The sequence below is a fragment of the Rana temporaria genome, chromosome 9 (genome assembly GCF_905171775.1).
Source record: "Rana temporaria chromosome 9, aRanTem1.1, whole genome shotgun sequence".
In the NCBI taxonomy this organism is placed as follows: Eukaryota; Metazoa; Chordata; class Amphibia; order Anura; family Ranidae; genus Rana; species Rana temporaria.
This window is the reverse complement of record NC_053497.1, coordinates 3,634,638-3,653,719: the sequence shown is the minus strand read 5'-3', so window position 1 is coordinate 3,653,719 and position 19,082 is coordinate 3,634,638. Positions and strand designations below refer to the sequence as shown.

Genomic DNA, 19,082 nt, shown 5'->3' with positions numbered 1-19,082 from the left:
CACCATCATGTGGTGACACCAACCCACCATCATGTGGTGACACCAACCCACCATCATGTGGGGACATCAACTCACCATCATGTGGTGACACCAACCCACCATCATGTGGGGACACCAACCCACCATCATGTGGGGACACCAACCCACCATCATGTGGGGACACCAACCCACCATCATGTGGTGACACCAACCCACCATCATGTGGTGACACCAAGCCACCATCATGTGGGGACACCAAGCCACCATCATGTGGGGACACCAACCCACCATCATGTGGTGACACCAACCCACCATCATGTGGTGACATCAACCCACCATCATGTGGTGACACCAACCCACCATCATGTGGGGACACCAACCCACCATCATGTGGGGACATCAACTCACCATCATGTGGTGACACCAAGCCACCATCAATTGCTTTACCCCAAATGAATGAACTCAAGGAAAGCAGCAGACTTAGGCGACCCAGTGCTATTCCCTGTCCTATCACCCCACGAAGGACGGATGGCATCACCCCACCATGTGGTAACAGCACCCCACCAAGTGCTTTGCCCTGGCTGATTGAGCTGAAGAAAAACAGCAGGCGACCCAGTTATATTTCCCGTCTTATCACCCCACGGAAGACTGAAGACATCACCACACAGATTGGTAGCCTGGTCCCCCCATCCAGTGCTTCACCCCAGATAATTGAGCTCAGGAAAAGCAGCGGGCTCACGCGACCCAGTGCTATTCCCCATCCTATCACCCCACGAAGGACGGATGACATCACCCCAAGAAGGACGGATGGCATCACCCCACCATGTGGTAACAGCACCCCACCAAGTGCTTTGCCCTGGCTGATTGAGCTGAAGAAAAACAGCAGGCAACCCATTTATATTTCCCGTCTTATCACCCCACGAAAGACTGAAGATATCACCACACAGATTGGTAGCGTCGTCCCACCATCCAGTGCTTCACCCCAGATAATTGAGCTCAGGAAAAGCAGCAGGCTCACGCGACCCAGTTCTATTCCCGTCTCAACACCCCACGAAAGACTGAAGACATCACCACACCAATGCTGTATCCTGTCCTAGGCCAACAAGGCCCAGGCCTAGGGCAAATTAGTTTAGCGCCCCCATAAATCGGCCGCACTGCATCCAGTATGTGGGCGGTTGGCATTCTGCAACTGTGGGGGGGAGGCATCGCTTTAATTTTTTTACCATCCCTGTCCCATTGCAGAGATTTCCCTTAACTTCCTGTCCCATAGCCAAACAGGAAGTGAGAGGAAATCTATGCAAATTAAGGGAATCCATTGCGCCCCTACCACCAGAACTAGTGCCCCCACTTGAAAATTTCAGGGTGGGTCTTAAACCGCAAGGGGTGTGGCCTTGACAGAAAGGGGTGGGTCGTATTTAAATTAGGGGGTGCACGAGTTAGTCAGGCCTAGGGCGGCACAAAACCTAAATACACCCCTGCGACCACACGGAAGACTGAAGACATCACCACACAGATTGGTAGCGTCGTCCCACCATCCAGTGCTTCACCCCGGATAATTGAGCTCAGGAAAAGCAGCGCGCTCACGTGACCCAGTGCTATTCCCCATCCTATCACCCCACAAAGGACGGATGACATCACCCCAAGAAGGACGGATGGGATCACCCCACCATGTGGTAACAGCACCCCACCAAGTGCTTTGCCCTGGCTGATTGAGCTGAGGAAAAACAGCAAGCGACCCAGTGCTATTCCCGTCTTATCACCCCACGGAAGACTGAAGACATCACCACACAGATTGGTAGCATCGTCCCACCATCCAGTGCTTCACCCCGGATAAGACCCCTTTAACAAGGGGGACCCCCAGATCCCAGCCCCCCCTATGTGAATTGGTAATGGGGTACATTGTAACTCTACCATTTCACAAAGAAAGTGTAACAATTGTAAAAAAAAACACACAGACACCGTTGAAAGAAGTCCTTTATTAAAAAAAAAAAAAAGAATAAAAAAAAAAAAGATTCCAGTGGTGGTAATCCACTCTTGGTCTCCGCTCCAACGCTGTCGGTATCCTGCGTTGGGTGATCTCGTCTCCGGGGTCCAGCGATGAGAAGATCTTCTCTTCATCCAGGTCCAGGATCCAGCGATGAGATGTCCAGCCCAGCGCATCCTGTCTCCACCGGAGACACCCCCGGGAATGATGCGGCGGGAGCCAGTGACAGCTCTTATGTAGCTGAGGGCGGGGCCACCCGTCACGTGACCCCTCTGATGCAACGGGAAACCTGTGTTACGTCAGAGGGGGGCGGTTTCCCCTTGCGTCAGAGGGGGAAGGGGTCACATGACGGGTGGCCCCGCCCTCAGCTACATAAGAGCTGTCACTGGCTCCCGCTGCATCATTCCCGGGGGGTGTCTCCGGTGGAGACAGGATGCGCTGCGCTGGACATCTGATCGCTGGATCCTGGACCTGGATGAAGAGGAGATTATCTCATCGCTGGAGACAAGATCACCCATCGCAGGAGACCGAGAGTGGATTACCACCGCTGGAATCTTTTTTTTTTTTTTTTATAAAGGACTTTTTTCAACGGTGTCTGTGTTTTTTTTTTTTTACAATTTGTTACACTTTCTTTGTGAAATGGTAGGGGTACAATGTACACCATTACCAATTCACATAGGGGGAGGGGCGGATATGGGGGTCCCCTTTGTTAAAGGGGTCTTCCAGATTCCAATAAGCCCTGTATGTGAATTGGTAATGGGGTACATTGTACCCGTACCCCTACCATTTCACAAAGAAAGTGTAACAAATCATAAAAAAAAAAAAACACAGACACCGTAGAAAGAAGTCATCAACCCACCATCATGTGGTGACATCAACTCACCATCATGTGGTGACAGCAACCCACCATCATGTGGTGACAGCAACCCACCATCATGTGGTGACATCAACTCACCATCATGTGGGGACACCAACCCACCACCATGTGGGGACATCAACCCACCATCATGTGGTGACATCAACTCACCATCATGTGGGGACACCAACCCACCACCATGTGGGGACACCAACCCACCATCATGTGGGGACATCAACCCACCATCAATTGCTTTACCCCAAATGAATGAACTCAAGGAAAGCAGCAGACTTAGGCGACCCAGTGCTACTCCCCGTCCTATCACCCCACGAAGGACGGATGGCATCACCCCACCATGTGGTAACAGCACCCCACCAAGTGCTTTGCCCTGGCTGATTGAGCTGAAGAAAAACAGCAGGCGACCCAGTGCTATTCCCCGTCTTATCACCCCACGGAAGACTGAAGACATCACCACACAGATTGGTAGCGTCGTCCCCCCATCCAGTGCTTCACCCCGGATAATTGAGCTCAGGAAAAGCAGCGGGCTCACGCGACCCAGTTCTATTCCCGTCTTATCCAACGCTGTATCTTGGCCTAGGCCAACAAGGCCCAGGGCAGCACTTTGCAGGGGGGCAGCATGAAAAGAGTCCCCGTTGGCTTGTGCTACACTTTTAGTGTAGTGCCAGTCTTATGAGGTGGACTGGGCCGCAAGACAAATCAGTCTGGTGCCCCCCATAAAGCAGCCGCACTGCTGCCGGTATGATGGTGCAGACACAAGGGACACTGAAATAGTCACCTATACCTGGCAGTTAGGTAGTAGGACTCTCCTGCAATCCTTTGCTTGTGCCAGTTGTACATATTAATGTTATTTCTGTTGATTACTGATGAATGTTTATTTACTGACACACACTGGACTGGCATGCACTGACCTACATTAACAGAGGACGTCCAGATGTACATAAACTGATCGCTCCATGCTTTAGAGAGATGCACACACACACACACATCCCAAATTAGGAGAGAGTAGATCGCACACACAGATTATAGGATGAGGCCGTACTACAAACACACACCCAACATTAGAAAAAGGATGACTAGCATCCAGTAGGGTAGCTTAGTGTAGGTCCTGCCCTAGAAGAGTCTACCTTGCCGTGGTGGGCAGGCTTGGAATCTCTTGGTCAAAAGTGCTGTCAGCGAATGGGGCGAGAGGATCACTAGATCTTCACTTCTGGCCAATTGATTTTACCAAAGGACTCTTGGTTTATTCAGAGTATTTATAGATGGAAAATGAAACAAATGTGTCTAGGTCCAGAATTCTACTTTCATAAAACACACAATAAAAATTTGGTATATTTACATTTGAATTTCTTCCTCTTTTATTTAATCCTTTCATGACCGGGGCTCATTACCACTTGGAGGCACTGGTCACATTTGCAAGGCTGGAAGGGGCTCTATGGCCACGTCTTCCTCCTCTGGTGTGTGTAGGGATGTGTAATAGATAGGGGTGCAACGGATCAAAAAACTCACGGTTCGGATCGTTCCTCAGATCAGAGTCATGGATCGGATCATTTTTTGGATCACCACCATATATAGTCCCCACTGTAATGTCCACATCTCCCCCACTGTAATGTCCACTTCTCCCCCACTGTAATGTCCACATCTCCCCCACTGTAATGTCCACATCTCCCCCACTGTAATGTCCACATCTCCCCCCACTGTAATGTCCACATCTCCCCCCACTGTAATGTCCACATCTCCCCACTGTAATGTCCACATCTCCCCCATACTGTAATGTCCACATCTCCCCCCACTGTAATGTCCACATCTCCCCCCCCCCATACTGTAATGTCCACATCTCCCCCCACTGTAATGTCCACATCTCCCCCCACTGTAATGTCCACATCTCCCCCCCCCCCCATACTGTAATGTCCACATCTCCCCCCACTGTAATGTCCACATCTCCCCCACTGTAATGTCCTCATCTCCCCCACTGTAATGTCCACATCTCCCCCACTGTAATATCCACATATCCCCCCATACTGTAATGTCCACATCTCCCCCCACTGTAATGTCCACATCTCCCCCACTGTAATGTCCTCATCTCCCCCCACTGTAATATCCACATCTCCCCCCCCCACTGTAATGTCCACATCTCCCCCACTGTAATGTCCTCATCTCCCCCACTGTAATGTCCACATCTCCCCCCACTGTAATGTCCACATCTCCCCCCCACTGTAATGTCCACACCCCCCCCCCCCCCACTGTAATGTCCACATCCTCCCCCACTGTAATGTCCACATCTCCCCCACTGTAATATCCACATATCCCCCCACTGTAATGTCCACATCTCCCCCCATACTGTAATGTCCACATCTCCCCCACTGTAATGTCCACATCTCCCCCCATACTGTAATGTCCACTTCTCCCCCCATACTGTAATGTCCACTTCTCCCCCCATACTGTAATGTCCACATCTCCCCCCACTGTAATGTCCACATCTCCCCCCATACTGTAATGTCCACATCTCCCCCACTGTAATGTCCACTTCTCCCCCACTGTAATGTCCACATCTCCCCCCCCATACTGTAATGTCCACATCTCCCCCCCCCCCCCCATACTGTAATGTCCACATGTTCCCCACTGTAATGTCCACATCTCCCCCACTGTAATGTCCACATCTCCCCCACTGTAATGTCCACTTCTCCCCCACTGTAATGTCCACATCTCCCCCCCCCATACTGTAATGTCCACATCTCCCCCCATACTGTAATGTCCACATCTCCCCACTGTAATGTCCACTTCTCCCCCACTGTAATGTCCACTTCTCCCCCACTGTAATGTCCACATCCCCCCCCCCCATACTGTAATGTCCACATCTCCCCCACTGTAATGTCCACATCTCCCCACTGTAATGTCCACTTCTCCCCCACTGTAATGTCCACATCTCCCCCCATACTGTAATCTCCACATCTCCGCCACTGTAATCTCCACATCTCCGCCACTGTAATGTCCACTTCTCCCCCACTGTAATGTCCACATCTCCCCCATTGTAATGTCCACATCTCCCCCACTGTAATGTCCACATCTCCCCCCTTAGGGTTGCCACCTGTACGGGTTTCCCCCGGACAGTACGGGTCTGAAATCATGTGCCCGGGTTTTGTACTGCCTGTAACCCGGGCACATGATTCACAAATTACGGAGCAAATGCTTTGTGAATGAAGCGTAGCTCCAGTAATTTACGGAGGCGTAGCGTAAAAACGGTACGCTGCGCCACCGTAGCAGTGCGCGCCCCTACCTGAATCTACCCCAGTGAGTTTGAGGGTGGGGGTGAGGTCTGCAGCAGCCCGAACACATGTGACAGATCACTTCACACTTCATTAACAGTCTGTGCAAACATCATCCAATCCAATTGTTCAGACTAGATAATGTGGAGTCATTTATAGCCATTCATGTAACCCGTACATACTGCCCCCATCATACCCTCTGCACTCCTCCTCTCCCGTACATACTGCCCCCATCATACCCTTTGCACTCCTCCTCTCCCGTACATACTGCCCCCATCATACCCTCTGCACTCCTCCTCTCCCGTACATACTGCCCCCATCATACCCTTTGCACTCCTCCTCTCCCGTACATACTGCCCCCATCATACCCTCTGCACTCCTCCTCTCCCGTACATACTGCCCCCATCATACCCTCTGCACTCCTCCTCTCCCGTACATACTGCCCCCATCATACCCTCTGCACTCCTCCTCTCCCTTACATACTGCCCCCATCATACCCTCTGCACTCCTCCTCTCCCGTACATACTGCCCCCATCATACCCTCTGCACTCCTCCTCTCCCGTACATACTGCCCCCATCATACCCTCTGCACTCCTCCTCTCCCGTACATACTGCCCCCATCATACCCTCTGCACTCCTCCTCTCCCGTACATACTGCCCCCATCATACCCTCTGCACTCCTCCTCTCCTGTACATACTGCCCCATCATACCCTCTGCACTCCTCCTCTCCTGTACATACTGCCCCCATCATACCCTCTGCACTCCTCCTCTCCTGTACATACTGCCCCCATCATACCCTCTGCACTCCTCCTCTCCTGTACATACTGCCCCCATCATACCCTCTGCACTTCTCTTCTGCAGAACCCTGTGCATTCAAATGTAATTGGGAACTCTGTGGATTCAGAACTAAAGGAGAACACGGTTGACTCTGATATAAAGGGGGACTTTTATGATTAACTCCTTATGATTAGAAATTGTATTTAATCACAAAAATGTATACACAGTATATACTACATAAAAAAAAATTAGCCGTGCATTGCTTTGTGCAGAGGTAATGAATTTAATGTACTACAAAAATAATTATATATATATATATTGGCGTGCGCTGCTAATGTGTTTGGGTTTGGCTTGACGAAAAGGTGGCAACCCTACCCACGCCTCTTCTCCTCTGTCCTCCTCTCCCCCAAAGCTCTACCATCCCCCACACGGTCCCCTTTCTGTAGCTGTCTCTGTCACAGCTCGGTTCTCTCTCTCGGTGCACTAAGTCAGTGCACACTCATCTCATCTCCACCTCCCAAACACCCTGAGCAGGGAGTAGATAAGGAGAACGGTGCAGCTCCCCCCTCTCCTCCCCTTGAACACGCTGCACTGGGCCAGACCAGTACTTGTCCCGGGTGTGAGTGCAGAGCAGGGAGGCTGCAGTGGGAGAGATGTCACTTTTATGTACAGAAGCCGCGCTGTGAGTGCAGGAAAACCCCGGGCACAGTATGTGAAGGGACAATTCATATCACACCTGGGCATCTTCTCCCCGCCATCAATGTATAAATGCCCGCTCTTTCCCTATACGCTGGTTGCCTGACAAAGGGGCGGATCTAGGTAGCAGTCCCACCCATCCCCGACATCACAGGTTGAATTTGACAGCTGCACGCTCTCTCTACAGCTACACAGGCCACACCCAGCGGGTTTGCTCGCCAATCACAAGCTGTACTGGATATGCTAAAAGTAACTATATTATCATCAACAGATGCAGTAATGCGGGACAAAACTCTTCTACCACGGGACAGAGGTAGAAATGCGGGAAAGTCCCACCAAATCCGGGACTGTTGGAAGGAATGGGATAAGTGTGCATATTGTGGGGGGGTGTATTATTCATATATAGGAGTGTTATATATAGATTGTAGATTAGGATAAGTTTGGATTTATTCTTGAGTTGTGTTGAGTAGACATAACTGATGTACCCCGCTCAGCGGGGGCGGGCCTTATAGAACACAGGCCGCATATGGGCAGCACAGAGGCTTACTGGTGAGCCTTGCAGCACTGGGGTCCTTGGTTCAAATCCTGACCAGGACACTATCTGCTTGGAGTTTACATGTTCTCCCTGTGCTTGCGTGGGTTTCCTCCGGGTACTCCGGTTGCCTCCCACAAAGACCTTGCGTTGGTGGTGCAATGGTAGTCATAGCTGCCTTCCAAGCAGCTGTTCCGGGTTCGATTCCCGGCCAACGCCATCTCCAATACTTGGAGTTCTTAGATAAATGAGCGCTATACAAGTTCAATGCTGAGTATATATTAGCGGTGGAATAAAACCATTGAAGTGAATGTGTGGAATGTTTGAGGAAGAATTAAAAATGTTCCCCCGGAATCTATAGAAGGCGAACGTAACAACTGATAGAAGACGCTTAGTCCTCGCCGTGTCCATCGTATGAGAAGAACTTCCTGCACAGACGTCCCCCCAGCAGGAATATGACACCGGACACCCCACCATCCTGACACCGACGGACGTCTCTACTCATCTATTGGACATCAATGAGTTACACTGCTCTGCAGGGGCGGGTCTGAGAGAACAGAGGCCACCCATGCTGAATTTCTATTAGGCATACCTACCATACCGTCATCTATGTAGTGGAAGGCCCGGCCAGCATACATATGGAAAGAGTTTAGGTGTGACCTCATATCAGGGCCGCCATCAGAGGGGTACAGGCAGTACACCTGTAAGGGGCCCGGGTGGCAACCCCCCCTTTTTTTTTATATTTTTTTTTTATGTTTTTATTTTATTTTTTTATTAAAGGACCCAGAGATCCTTTTTTTTTTATAATTTTTTTTTTAATTTACATTTTTTATTTATTTTTTGTTTTTTATTAAAGGGTCCAGAGGTCCCCAGGGGCCTGGAGGTCCCCAGGTCCCCGGATGGCACCCTCCCCCTTTTTTTTTAATAAAAACTTAAAAAAAAAATTAACATTTTTTTTTTCTTTTTACTAAAGGGTCCAGAGGTCCCCAGGGGCCCGGATGGCTACCCCCCGTTTTTTTTATATGTGTGTAGCGCTACCCCCGCAGGAGCCGCTGGTTTGTTTTTGGGATCGGCATATTGCGTTACCTTGATATGGCCCAGGGGTGCAGTTGTAGAGACAAATAGTGAGCGAAGGTCCAGACAGTGAACGAGGGGGTTTTTCAATGCCTTATTCTCCAGGCCCACACGGCCAACATCAACATAAATTGGGAAGGATAAAGTTGATGAAGAGAGAGAGGGAGAACCTTGCAGTATCAGGCCTGGATATTAAAGGGAGCAGTCAGTACTAGGGTTGCCACATGTCCGGTTTTGACCCGTACAGTCCGGTTTTTGACACATGTGCCCGGGTTTCAACCCGGACACATAAAGCAACAATTCAACTGTCCTGCTGTGGCAACATCTAGAGCGGCGGATAATTTCCACAGCCCGCAGCCGCTGCCATCAACGTACACTGACTGTGCGAGAGCTGGGCAGCTCCGTCACTGTAATGTCCACATCTCCGTCACTGTAATCTCCACATCTCATCTCTCCCACTGTAATGTCCACATCTCATCTCTCCCACTGTAATGTCCACATCTCATCTCTCCCACTGTAATGTCCACATCTCATCTCTCCCACTGTAATGTCCACATCTCATCTCTCCCACTGTAATGTCCACATCTCATCTCTCCCACTGTAATGTCCACATCTCCCCCACTGTAATGTCCACATCTCCCCCACTGTAATGTCCACATCTCCGCCATTGTAATCTCCACATCTCCGCCATTGTAATCTCCCCATCTCCGCCATTGTAATCTCCACATCTCGAGAGTGGATACCCTGCGCTGCCGGGTGTGCGTAAATGGTAGCTGCTGACACGGCTCATTCAAAAAAGCAAAACAACCAAGAAATACGTATGTGTAGCGCTAAAATTAATAAATGAATATCAAAATACCAAAAATGTGTGTAGTAAAAAATAAAACACATATAACATTAATAAATGTTGGACACAAATTATGAAACATGTGAGATTCCTCTGTAGCGAGGGGTGACAACAGTGCCGACTGGCACGTGAACTGATGCACCTAAGGTGGTATCAAACATAAAAGCAGAGTCCAACAAAACTCATAAGTGTGATGATCCGATGTATATAGCAAAGTTCATCAACATCCACAAATCATTCAAGTGAAACAGTGAATAAATGGAAAAAGCGTGACTCCTTTATCGTGACAATCCCATCACCGGAAAAAGTGCAGGCTTACCGGAACTTGTTGACCACTGGTGGCATATGCCAAAAGAGGTCAGTCAAGGCTTTATATGACAATTGTCAAACAGCGATCCTTGGCAGGAAGCGTAGGTCCAACTGATGGGTAGGTCCTTATATGGAATAGGTCCCCAGGAGTGAGCCGGAAGCTATACTGATGTTGGTATCCCAAAACCAATTGGCTCAGTGTGTTAGTGGTGCATAGGGAAAAATAAAGAGAAGTGGCCACATAGCGTAACTCCGTATAAAAGAAAAAATACGTGTTTATTCACAGCTAACAAACTTACATTTGGCTGGAAGTAAAAGAGCTCTTGCATGTAAATGGGGCGACAGTGGAGTCCTCCCAAGAGGACCTACGCTTCCTGCCAAGGATCGCTGTTTGACAATTGTCATATAAAGCCTTGACTGACCTCTTTTGGCATATGCCACCAGTGGTCAACAAGTTCCGGTAAGCCTGCACTTTTTGCGGTGATGGGATTGTCACGATAAAGGAGTCACGCTTTTTCCATTTATTCACCTTTTCACTTGAATGATTTGTGGATGTTGATGAACTTTGCTATATACATCGGATCATCACACTTATGAGTTTTGTTGGACTCTGCTTTTATGTTTGATACCACCTTAGGTGCATCAGTTCACGTGCCAGTCGGCACTGTTGTCACTCCTCGCTACAGAGGAATCTCACATGTTTCATAATTTGTGTCCAACATTTATTAATGTTATATGTGTTTTATTTTTTACTACACACATTTTTGGTATTTTGATATTCATTTATTAATTTTAGCGCTACACATACGTATTTCTTAATCTCCACATCTCCCCCACTGTAATGTCCACATCTCATCTCTCCCACTGTAATCTCCACATCTCCCCCACTGTAATGTCCACATCTCCGCCATTGTAATCTCCACATCTCCGCCATTGTAATCTCCACATCTCCCCCACTGTAATGTCCACATCTCATCTCTCCCACTGTAATGTCCACATCTCCGCCACTGTAATGTCCACATCTCCCCCACTGTAATGTCCACATCTCCCCCACTGTAATCTCAACATCTCCCCCACTGTAATCTCCACATCTCATCTCTCCCACTGTAATCTCCACATCTCCCCCACTGTAATGTCCACATCTCCGCCACTGTAATCTCCACATCTCCCCCACTGTAATGTCCACATCTCATCTCTCCCACTGTAATGTCCTCATCTCCCCCACTGTAATGTCCACATCTCCGCCGCTGTAATGTCCACATCTCCCCCACTGTAATGTCCACATCTCCGCCGATGTAATGTCCACATCTCCCCCACTGTAATGTCCACATCTCCACCGCTGTAATGTCCACATCTCTCCCACTGTAATGTCCACATCTCCGCCGCTGTAATGTCCACATCTCATCTCTCCCACTGTAATGTCCACATCTCCCCCACTGTAATGTCCACATCTCCCCCACTGTAATGTCCACATCCCCCCATACTGTAATATCCACATCTCCCCCACTGTAATGTCCACATCTCCCCCACTGTAATGTCCACATCCCCCCATACTGTAATGTCCACATCTCCCCCACTGTAATGTCCACATCCCCCCATACTGTAATGTCCACATCTCCGCCACTGTAATCTCCACATCTCCCCCACTGTAATCTCCACATCTCCCCCACTGTAATGTCCACATCTCATCTCTCCCACTGTAATCTCCACATCTCCCCCACTGTAATGTCCACATCTCCGCCATTGTAATCTCCACATCTCCCCCACTGTAATGTCCACATCTCATCTCTCCCACTGTAATGTCCACATCTCATCTCTCCCACTGTAATGTCCTCATCTCCCCCACTGTAATGTCCACATCTCCGCCGCTGTAATGTCCACATCTCCCCCACTGTAATGTCCACATCTCCACCACTGTAATGTCCACATCTCCGCCGCTGTAATGTCCACATCTCCGCCACTGTAATGTCCACATCTCCGCCGCTGTAATGTCCACATCTCTCCCACTGTAATGTCCACATCTCCGCCGCTGTAATGTCCACATCTCATCTCTCCCACTGTAATGTCCACATCTCCCCCACTGTAATGTCCACATCTCCCCCACTGTAATGTCCACATCCCCCCATACTGTAATGTCCACATCTCCCCCACTGTAATGTCCACATCTCCCCCACTGTAATGTCCACATCCCCCCATACTGTAATGTCCACATCTCCCCCACTGTAATGTCCACATCTCCCCCACTGTAATGTCCACATCCCCCCATACTGTAATGTCCACATCTCCCCCACTGTAATGTCCACATCCCCCCATACTGCAATGTCCACATCTCCCCCCACTGTAATGTCCACATCTCCGCCACTGTAATCTCCACATCTCCCCCACTGTAATGTCCACATCTCCCCCACTGTAATGTCCACATCTCATCTCTCCCACTGTAATCTCCACATCTCCCCCACTGTAATGTCCACATCTCCGCCATTGTAATCTCCACATCTCCGCCATTGTAATCTCCACATCTCCCCCACTGTAATGTCCACATCTCATCTCTCCCACTGTAATGTCCTCATCTCTCCCACTGTAATGTCCACATCTCATCTCTCCCACTGTAATGTCCTCATCTCCCCCACTGTAATGTCCACATCTCCGCCGCTGTAATGTCCACATCTCCCCCACTGTAATGTCCACATCTCTGCCGATGTAATGTCCACATCTCCCCCACTGTAATATCCACATCTCCCCCACTGTAATCTCCACATCTCCCCCACTGTAATGTCCACATCCCCCCATACTGTAATGTCCACATCTCCCCCACTGTAATGTCCACATCTCCCCCACTGTAATGTCCACATCTCCCCCACTGTAATGTCCACATCCCCCCACTGTAATGTCCACATCTCCCCCACTGTAATGTCCACATCTCCCCCACTGTAATGTCCACATCTCCCCCACTGTAATGTCCACATCTCCCCCCATACTGTAATGTCCACATCTCCCCCACTGTAATGTCCACATGTCAATCTCCATAACTTGCAGGGGTTGAATGAAAATGAAGTCTTCTGCTCAACGCTTGTAGAAAGTGTGTAATAGCTCTTTTGCTAATGTCAGAAACGTAGAGTTATTTGGGCTGCAGGTTCATAATAATATTTATGTACTCAGCCAGTGCCGATCCTGACCTCCCTGGGGCCCTAAGCAAAATGACATGACACATTAAAAATGAGAAGCGGGGGGCGCTGACGACAGTGACATGTCACATTAAATAAAGTTGAGAAGCGGGGGGAGGGGGGTGTTCTGCTGTCGGAAATGACATCTTACATTAAATTGAGAAGCAGGGGGTGGTGACTTCTTACCTCTTCTCCCATGCAGCCAGTGAGTTGAGAAGCGGGGTGAGGGGGCGAAAATGACTTCTCATCAGGCGGGAGCCTCTAGTAATTTGGGGGGCCCTTCGCAGCTTTGCGGGGGCCCTAAGCGGCTTGCATAGTGAGCCTATAGGGCGGATCGGCCCTGTACTCAGCTATGCTAGCAGAGTCCATGATATATTGAAGGCTGGAATAAATGTTTCCTCTAGGAATGACCGTTTTCCAAACAAAATCATTGAAAAATATAATGGCCTACATTTAGGTAGGGCTGCGCACTCTTACGGAGGTGCAGCGTACCGTTTTAACGCTACGCCTCCGTAAATTACCTGCGCTACGCTTCATTCACGAAGCAGTAGCTCCGTAATTTGCGTGGGCGCTCCGTAAAAATGGCCGGCGTCAGCGCGCGTAATTTAAATGATCCCGTAGGGGGCGTGGATCATTTAAATTAGGCGCGTTCCCGCGCCGAACGTAGTGCGCATGCTCCGTCGGGAAACTTTCCCGACGTGCATTGCGGCAAATGACGTCATTTGCTTTAACGTGAACGTAAATGGCGTCCAGCGCCATTCACGATTCACTTATGCAAACGACGTAATTTTCAAACATCGCGACGTGGGAACGACGGGTATACTTAGCATTGGCTGCCCCTGCTAATAGCAGGAGCAGCCTTACGCGGAACCCGACGAACGCAAACGACGTAAAATGCGTACGCCGGGCGCGCGTAGGGTTGTGAATAGGCGTGAGTATGCAATTTGCATACTCTACGCTGACCACTACGGAAACGCCACCTAGCGGCCATCGTAAGAATGCAGCCTACTATACGACGGCATAAGAGCCTTATGCCAGTCATATCTTAGGCTGCAGTCGGAGTAACAAGCTTTCTGAATACAGAAAAGTCGTTACGCCGGCGCAACTAAGCAATTGCGCTGCGTATCTATGTATACGCAGACGCAATTGCTTACTGAATCTACCCCAATGGTTTCACTCTAAAATCCCAACCTGTGCAGGGATATTCCTGCTCTGGGGAAAGAATTTAAGCACCAGTGAGTGAGAGTCATTGGTAAAGGGTAACCACACCATTAACCCCTTTACATCCACGCTAAAGCCACCACCACTTGATTTAATAGAAACACACGCTTTTAGCAGCACCGGATTTGGAAGTTCTCACCAAAAAAAAGATTTGTAGTACTTGCAGCCACACCCAGAGAGGTATGCCACAGATTTTACAAAGGGTACTGTAACGGTCAGGGGTTAACGCCGTTTACGACATTCCATTCCACCAACCCACAACAGCTTATCGACACTCCACAATCCAGCAGACGAACACGGCCCATAAGAATTCCCCAGAAACGGGACACACAGCTCTGTTCTCTGGTTCAAAACGGATAGACTTTAAAGATAAACTCAGGCTCTTTTTATACAGTCAGTAATAAAATAACAGTGGCTTAACTCCCCCCACAACATGACACAAGGAGCCCAATACGCATCTGTAATGGTCACCACCGTTTACGATTTCCATTCCACCAACCCAAGACAGCTTATCCGACACTCCACAATCCGGCAGACACGCCCCATTCCATTTCCCAGAATGAACGAGACACGCACAGCTCTGTTCTCTGGTTCCAAAATGAATGAATACTTTTAATGGTAAAACTCTTTTATACACCAAAAAGCATGCTACAGTAGTTACAGGGACAATGAAACTCTCCACCCCCAACATCACACAATGGGGCTTCAATACACATTCAGATGGGCTAATTACTAATCATTATCCAGACAGCCTGGCTCCGCATTTAGAGGAGTCAATTACTACAGTTGACAAGTACATTCCACATACAAAACAGTTTTATTAGCATACACAATGAAATATCTTAGAAGCAGACCTAATTAGCACAATGGACACAGAATGCAATCACAGCAAGACACTTTAACATCCCATAATAGGCAGCCAGGCTGGCTACCAAGCTCCAATTCACATCACCCCAGTAGCAGACTTAATTAGCATCTCAACAGTCTATGTTAAGCATTGAAGGAGACACTCTATTGACCTGTTGTGGACAGAATTAACCAAACTGTAATATTCCAAGATATCCTGCAAAACATGAATTATCATTACTGTCCCATCTCATGTAATCCGAGATATCAGTTCTCAGTCATCCTATGCCCAAAAGGGACATAGGATGACCCTAGACCCAAGAGTCATTAGTGACGCTGGCACAGGAGTACCCCGCATCCTTCAAAAGTCTCTGGGTGTCACGGGCCATTCCGTTACATCTCTCCCCTTTCAGTGGGAGACTAACACAGGAGGGAACCCCAAACGGGTTGACTCCGAAGTTAGTCCATAGTTCCATTCCTCCAATGCTGGTATCCATACCGTACCCCGAATAAATTGCTCCAAGCAGAGCATTACTCACCCCGCCAACCTCTGACTCTCAGAGAACATGCCTGGACTGGCCCTTCTCCCTGGAGTCCTTTCAGCCGCTGGAGAGAAGACATGGTGACTGGGCCAACTGCCCCCCATCCCTGGGGTATACCAGTGGAGACTAAAGTCCCATCCACTGGTGGTAGGTGAAAATCCCCCGGTGCTTGCAAAGCAAAGCTGACATCCTCCTGTCTCAGTGCCGCACCATTTTCTGGGGTTGTGTCAGTGAAGACTGAAGTCCCATCCACACCCCCAGGAACTCCCTCTTCCGTTAGTTGAGAGCAGAGGGCCGTGGCCCTCTCCTCTGTTGCCAGCTCTTCTGCTGGGTTGCTGTGAGGGGAGACCACAGTCGAGATACTTCCTGTGATCCTAAAACCAACCCTTCCTGTGACCCCAACACTGACCCTCCCTGTGACCCCAACACCAACCCTTCCTGTGACCCCAACACTGACCCTCCCTGTGACCCTAACACCAACCCTTCCTGTGACGCCAACACCGACCCTTCCTGTGACCCCAACACCGACCCTTCCTGTGACCCCAACACTGACCCTTCTTGTGACCCCCAACACCAACCCTTCCTGTGACCCCAACACCAACCCTTCCTGTGACCCCAACACTAACCCTTCCTGTGATTCTAAAACCAACCCTTCCTGTGACCCCAACACTGACCCTTCCTGTGACCCCAACACTGACCCTCCCTGTGACCCTAATACTAACCCTTCCTGTGACCCCAACACTAACCCTTCCTGTGATTCTAAAACCAACCCTTCCTGTGACCCCAACACTGACCCTTCCTGTGACCCCAACACTGACCCTCCCTGTGACCCTAATACTAACCCTTCCTGTGACCCCAACACTAACCCTTCCTGTGACCCCAACACCGACCCTTCCTGTGACCCCAACACCGACCCTTCCTGTGACCCCAACACCGACCCTTCCTGTGACCCCAACACAGACCCTTCCTGTAACCCCAAATCTGACCCTTCCTGTGACCCCAACACTGACCCTTCCTGTGACCCCAACACTGACCCTTCCTGTGACCCCAACACTGACCCTTCCTGTGACCCCAACACCGACCCTTCCTGTGCCCCCAACATGACCCTTCCTGTAACCCCAACACTGACCCTTCCTGTAACCCCCAACACTGACCCTTCCTGTGACCCCAACACCAATCCTTCCTGTGACCCCAACACTAAACCTTCCTGTGACCCCCAACACCGACCCTTCCTGTGACCCCAACACCGACCCTTCCTGTGACCCCAACACTGACCCTTCCTGTGACCCCAACACTGACCCTTCCTGTGACCCCAACACGACCCTTCCTGTGACCCCAACACGACCCTTCCTGTGACCCCAACACTGACCCTTCCTGTGACCCCAACACTGACCCTTCCTGTGACCCCAACACTGACCCTTCCTGTGAGCCCAACACTGACCCTTCCTGTGAGCCCAACACTGACCCTTCCTGTGACCCCAACACTGACCCTTCCTGTGACCCCAACACCGACCCTTCCTGTGACCCCAACACGGACCTTTCCTGTGACCCCAACACCGACCCTTCCTGTGACCCCAACACTGACCCTTTTTGTGACCCCAACACCAACCCTTTCTGTGACCCCAACACCAACCCTTCCTGTGACCCCAACACCGACCCTTCCTGTGACCCCAACACCGACCCTTCCTGTGACCCCAACACTGACCCTTCCTGTGACCCCAACACCGACCCTTCCTGTGACCCCAACACCGACCCTTCCTGTGACCCCAACACTGACCCTTCCTGTGACCCCAACACAGACCCTTCCTGTGACCCCAACACCGACCCTTCCTGTGACCCCAACACTGACCCTTTCTGTGACCCCAACACCGACCCTTCCTGTGACCCCAACACTGACCCTTCCTGTGACCCCCAACACTGACCCTTCTTGTGACCCCCAACACCAACCCTTCCTGTGACCCCAACCCTTCCTGTGACCCCAACACTAACCCTTCCTGTGATTCTAAAACCAACCCTTCCTGTGACCCCAACACTGACCCTTCCTGTGACCCCAACACTGACCCTCCCTGTGACCCTAATACTAACCCTTCCTGTGACCCCAACACTAACCCTTCCTGTGACCCCAACACTGACCCTTCCTGTGACCCCAACACTGACCCTTCCTGTGATCCTAAAACCAACCCTTCCTGTGACCCCAACACTGACCCTCCCTGTGACCCTAACACAAACCCTTCCTGTGACCCCAACACCAACCCTTCCTGTGACCCCAACACTGACCCTTCCTGTGACCCCAACACAGACCCTTCCTGTAACCCCAACACTGACCCTTCCTGTGACCCCAACACTGACCCTTCCTGTGACCCCAACACTGACCCTTCCTGTGACCCCAACACTGACCCTTCCTGTGACCCCAACACCGACCCTTCCTGTGACCCCAACACGACCCTTCCTGTAACCCCAACACTGACCCTTCCTGTAACCCCCAACACTGACCCTTCCTGTGACCCCAACACTGACCCTTCCTGTGACCCCAACACTGACCCTTCCTGTGACCCCAACACGACCCTTCCTGTGACCCCAACATGACCCTTCCTGTGACCCCAACACTGACCCTTCCTGTGACCCCAACACTGACCCTTCCTGTGACCCCAACACTGACCCTTCCTGTGACCCCAACACTAACCCTCCCTGTGACGCCAACACTGACCCTTCCTGTGACCCCAACACCAACCCTTCCTGTGACCCCAACACTGACCCTTCCTGTGACCCCAACACAGACCCTTCCTGTAACCCCAACACTGACCCTTCCTGTGACCCCAACACTGACCCTTCCTGTGACCCCAACACTGACCCTTCCTGTGACCCCAACACTGACCCTTCCTGTGACCCCAACACCGACCCTTCCTGTGACCCCAACACGACCCTTCCTGTAACCCCAACACTGACCCTTCCTGTAACCCCCAACACTGA

General features: G+C 50.4%; 1 non-coding gene across 1 annotated transcript; it reads left to right on the top strand.

Annotated features, from left to right (window-relative positions):
• Nucleotides 1-8,256: 8,256 nt before the first annotated feature.
• Nucleotides 8,257-8,328, top strand: TRNAG-UCC. The gene has a single exon. It is a non-coding gene; the product is annotated as a tRNA-Gly (tRNA).
• Nucleotides 8,329-19,082: the final 10,754 nt, after the last annotated feature.